Source organism: Tasmannia lanceolata, unplaced genomic scaffold, assembly GCF_043159265.1.
Source record: "Tasmannia lanceolata isolate RefF3 unplaced genomic scaffold, GAP_Taslan_0.1 ptg000012l, whole genome shotgun sequence".
Lineage (NCBI taxonomy): Eukaryota > Viridiplantae > Streptophyta > Magnoliopsida > Canellales > Winteraceae > Tasmannia > Tasmannia lanceolata.
Genome location: NW_027518689.1, coordinates 33,906,269 through 33,912,268, shown reverse-complemented (window position 1 = coordinate 33,912,268; position 6,000 = coordinate 33,906,269).

The window sequence follows — 6,000 nt, the reverse complement described above, 5'->3', positions numbered from 1 at the left end:
AAACATGAAATGGTTCTTTGCAAAAGAAACTATTTGGTTTTGTTCTTTATTGAAACTTGACAATTAGGAATGGTTATTTGCAAAAGAAGCTGTTTAGGTCTTGTTCTTTATTGAAACTTGACAATGATGCTTATGCTAAGAGTGATACTGATACTTTTTCAGTCATTTTGGAATTGTACTAAGTTCTTCTTCAGGTAGAACTAGATACTTTCGTGAATTATGAAATTGTACTAAGTTCTTCTTCTAGTAGAACTAGATACTTTAGTGTTTTACACAAATGATTAGATTCATTTTTATGAAATCCATATTTGGTAATTCACAGGGATTGGCGAAAAAGGAGGAGCTTGTCTTGATTTGGACTTTGATGAAGATGACTTACTTAAATCTTCTAAAGTCATAAAAACTATGCTTTTATTTCAGTATGTATAGAGTTCACTTTTTTGTGGAACTTTATTTTAGATCTCGATGAGAATCATACCCCATGAATGAATTCCTCTAAGATCAGTGGGGTTCACTTATATGTGAAACTACCTTTTGGTTGAGTTTAGTTTGTTGTATATCTAAAACTCTTGGTTTGTCATAAAAGGATTCGTGTTATCAGTTGGATTACAGATCTTTTATGATATAGACTATATGGTGATGTGGATGATTCAATATTTTGTTGTGAACATTACACTATCTATCTATTGGATTGTGCTATATGTAGAACATAGGAGGAGATTATTGGGTATATAATATAACCCATGTATGTTCTAATATAAGCCCAATAAGATAATGGACCGGTGTAGTGGGCCTATTTGGGCTAGAGCCCACTAACCTATTAAAACCCTAGTGTATCTAATATATATAGGGGCTGGAGGCAACAAACTTGGTATTCCAAATTAGATACCTTGGGTGTAATGCTTCAAGCAACCTCTTGCTTGACCTAATTACTCTAACAGCAAATTGGTATTAAGGTTCAATGAGAGGGGAGAGGAGAGGAGACTCCATTCGTTTGATGTGATTCATTTAAAGGAGATTTTTTTAGTTTTGATATATTAGCTGTTATGTATAAAAATATCCTAATGTTCAGTTTGTGTTAACCAACCAACTTCTCCAAAAGCTTAAGCTGTTGGAGAAAGGCGTTATTTATCTTTTATACTTTAACACTCCCCCGCACGTGTGGCCCACTTGGCAAACACGTGGCACATGTGGTCCCACTTTGACTGACCATCGCATGTGGATTTTGATACCATGTTAACTAACCAACTTCTCCAAAAGCTTAAGCTGTTGGAGAAAGGCGTTATTTATCTTTTATACTTTAACAATTTGTAAGTAAATAAACATGAAGAATATTTTCATACTATATAAAGATATATTCCGATCCGCGATGCTCTGTGACTTTTTCGTTAGTGTTGGAGTCCTATCTGATTAATTAAGGCCCGTGTCTGTCCCACACGAAACACTACAACGGACCCGCACCATCGCTCTATGTTCCACACATTCAGAATAGGATCTTCAAGGTTGTTTGGGTCCATTAAGCGGCCTAATTTTCTCACTCTTGTTTTTTCTTAAATTTTCTCACCGTTGATTTAGGTGCCACAAATTGGAGGCTTACTGGCTTAGAATGGTCTAATGAGGGTTGATTTTTCTCTTTGGATCATGGAGAAAGTGAACCCACTTGTACTTCTGCCCACTCATACATTTCCTTGGGGAAAACAGTGCATGCATTATACAAGAACACTGGTAACAAAACCAAAACCAACCTGATTACGAGGTAAAAAAAACTCAGCCCCAAAACCCAAAACTAAATCAAGGACATAGTTTATAAATTTCTTTATAGGTTTATATTTCTTTATAGTGAGAACGTTGGATTGGTTTCCTCGCAATTGGTGTCTGATTTCGATCATTCATGTCTGTTAGACATTGGTTTACTACTTCTGTCGACTCCCTAGTTATACTATCAATATACACATGAGCCCATGTGAGCGCACGGTAATGAGTTATTAAACATACAGAACTGCAATTATGATAGCTCTGAGGAAGGTGGTATTGAAACTAATGGACTTAGGCATGTTGCACCATTTCAATTTATTTTATTTTACTTGCATTTACTTTCGGACAAAAAGAAATTTTGCATGGTATAGAGAAAAATGGCTTTCACAACACCGGAAAATTCACTTCTCAAATAGTGAAACTGAGGTTTACACTAGCCTATGATCAACAACCAAAGTAGAAGAAGAACAATACAAAAACAAGATGTGCTTCAATATATATGAGAGAAGAACAACTACAAGTAGGCAAAGCTTCAAGAAGAAAGCTTCAACAAGACATAGGCAAAATATGGGACAAGTTAGCCTTTGCTTCAAACACTAGCTTGCACACAAGAATGCTTCAGCGGAGGTCTTCAAAAACGAACTTCAATGGAGCTCTTGCTAGTGGAGAATCTCTACAAAATGAAGTAAATGAGAATAGGCATGGTCTACGAAAAGTAGAGAGATAGTGGCTTTGGTAAGTGGTAGTAGGTATGGGAAAGTGGTGTCTTTAATGCTTAGGGAGGTGATGGGTTTGGAGTTCCAAGTAGGGTTTGAATTTGAAAAAGGTGGGTAGTGAGAAAAGTTGGAGCAAACATGTGTGGCTCACACATGTACAAGCTAGGCAAAAATGACCAACATGCCCATGGACACAAAATACATATTTGTCCTCACTATATCTCTCAAAAGAAAAATAAAAATAAAAACTATCCAAAAAATACACTTAAAAATTTAAAACATGGGTATCATGCCTAATTTTTAAGGTGTTCACACCAAAGCCTTGGCGAATTATTGAAATGAATGTATACTTAAAAGTGTTGAAGTCATTTTGCAATTTTGTTTTTTAAATTTTGAGCCTGCAAAAAATATTAGTCTAAGGCTACTGATATTTGTCTTGATAGTGAGACAAACTCACCTTGTCTTTTCCCTTTTAATCGGCTGTTGAGAGCTTTTTGAGAATTGTAATAGCTTTTGAAAGCTGGTTAAATAATAGAAGACAAGGTATTTAGTATTATATTTAATTACTAATAATTGGTGAAGTTCTCCCAATACCTTCCGTACATGTGGCACGTGCACAATAGTTGCAGTACCAGAGAAATGTCTCTGATTAGTAACATGGATACTTTGAAACTAATTCTACAATTAATTACTTAATTATCACTACTAATTATGCATACATTTAAGTAAAAAAAAATGATTTAGATGTTCAGAATTTTGGTGCATATATTATTTAGTACATTTATAGCAAGGCATGACATAAAAATAGTTTGGATCATTAAACAAATAGCCTTCACATGTATTTCTTCCCGACCATATTTTTATTTTCTCAAAGAAAATAAACTGTCTGCAATATAACAAAGTTGGGACTGTTTAGGCAATTTTTCGCATTAAGCCATTGAGGTGGCCCTCTTTTTTCTTTTCTTTTTTGTTCCGATAGAGTCTATGTCTATTTTACTTTTGCTTTTTCCCCAACTTTGAGCCCCACTTTTTAGGGAGAAGATACTTTCACTCCCTCTGCATTACGTGGACGCTCTGCTCTAACTCTTTTTAACGTCAAATCCGTTATTAAGGGAGCGCATGCCTAATGCAGGGGGTTGAAAATATCATCGCCCCACCTTTTAACGTGAAAAAGCTATACAACGTAAGGAAATTACTTTCTCTCCATTATTTCTGTCGTGCAAAAGTGGGCTCAAGGGAACAGGGAACTAGGGAAGTGATATATTCTCCTCCCCCCCCCCCTCTTTCGCGGGCAACCCCCTCCGGTGTATATAGTTAGCAAAACGGTTTTTTTTTTTGCCAACTTTCCAATTTTACCCAACCATATTTTGTAAATGACAAAATTCTAAACTCATTTTCTCGTATTTTCATTTTATTTTACTACGTTTTTTTTGAACCACTACCGTATTAAACTTAAATTTTTGCTGTCCCGTTTTTTCGCGGACTCACGTTTTGCTAATTATGAGTGGCACTCTTTTACACTACAAGGGTGGTCTGGGGAAGAAAAGGGAGAGAATATATCAATTCCCTTGTACCAAATCTGTAATTGCACGGCCGTTGGTTCAAGTGATGGGACGGTCTTTATGGGCACTAGGGCTCCCACGATGCTGCATGAGTCCACTCACTGGCCAGTGGCCACTGCTCCATGTTGGAAGTCTCGACAAATCCATCATTTTTTTTCACTCGCGAGAGTGATCCTAGCAGTGCTCAAAATAAAAGGAAACAGAAGGTCTCTACGGAAATTGTGCCTTTCGACTTGGATTTCGTACATGTCGTTGAAAAAAACATATGGATATTTTGTATTCTAATTGACTCTAAACTCTAAAGAAGGCATCATATGTATTTTTATTTAGTCACGGGAAGGCGTGTAATCCACTACCATAAATCAATAATATTATTTGGGAGAAATGTCGGCACTCCCTATCTTCTCATAATTAACCCTTCTCATTACTTTAAACGTCTCTAGTTGCTAATATCTTTTCGGAATTGCAACAGCTAACTAGAAATGGAAATGATAAATGAGCCCCTTTTCATTACTTGGGACACCCAGCTATAGTGTATCTATGATTGTACAGGGGCTGATGTACTTCACATTTGAAGGAACGAAGTGACTTGATTGCGGCGTACAATGCACCTGGGAGTCCCAAGTGATGAAAAGGGGCTCATTTATCATTTCTCATTAGAAAAGTGTAAAGTAGAATGCAGAAGAGAGTGTCAACATCAAAACAAGGAAGTGTACATTTCATCTCCCGTGAATCATTTGTCATGTAAAAGGAAATAAGTGGATGGTTGATAATAAGGAAAGAACTTTTGGATGTTTTGAGCTAGGCAGATGATAGTTTCACTCCCCCTGCAACTCACGTTCCCCTTATAACATGATTTGATGCGAAAAGTGGGCAACTTTAACGCCTTTTGACGTCAAATCACGTGATAAGGGGGGCGCATGCATAATGCCGGGGGGGGGGGTGTTGAAAATATCATCGCCCTTTGAACTATTTTTCTATTTTTTTCCCTTTCTTGTGTCACAGTTTCGTAAAGCCGAAGGTTGAAGTGACTTGAATGCTTGTGTTTCGGGTTTGAGACCTTCTTTTTTCGCTCATATCCATTGTGACGACTCTCTTTTTCAAGAGATAACAGTGTTGATGCCGGAGGGGCCAGGTCGACATGGTTGAGTCCTAGTTAAACTAGGACTGGTTGAAGGATTTGTTTGATGGGGGTTTTGGGGTTAGGCAGACCCCCACCAGATATATTGAAAAGAAAAAAAAAGAAAAATTACAAACGGATATAAATGGCTCCCGAGGAGTCCTCTAACAAAATATTTTGGAATTCATCAGGAAATACAGAATGAGAGATTGGGAATCCTTTCATAGGACAGTTGCTTTTGGATAGATAATCAGCTGCTCTATTCCCTTCTCTCCATAGATGGGAGATGCTCCACGCTTGCAGGTTTGATAGCATCGAGTCTATCTTTTCAAGAGATATAAGTTTTGTCCATGGACATGGAGCTGTTTTTTGGATGACATTGATAGCAAGAAGGGAATCAGATTCTATCCATAGGCATTTGTAATTCGCCCTCACTGCAAGATTGAGCCCCATATGAATTGCTTCAATCTCAAGATCGTGAATGGGAGCTGCTGGGTAGCTAAGAGAAAACAGGCTGAGAGATTTGCCGTCGCTACTTCTTAGTAAGCCTCCAATGCTACCTTCTTCATTTGCAAGAGATGCATCGGTGTTGAGTTTAATCCATCCAGGCTGCGGGGGCTTCCAGGAGCAAATATTAAGTGACAGTTGCTTATGGAACAGAGGAAGCTTCCAGAGCTGAGAAATTTTCCTGGAGATCTCGGAGGGATTGTCGTCTAGCTTTAGGAAGAGGGATTTTTCTCTCGCAGCTCTGAAATTTTTTTTCAAAGTGAAATGCTTGTGCAGATTTCGACCTTCATGAACTCTGTTGTTCCTTTCTAGCCATAAATGATGGATAGAAGCAGTGAAC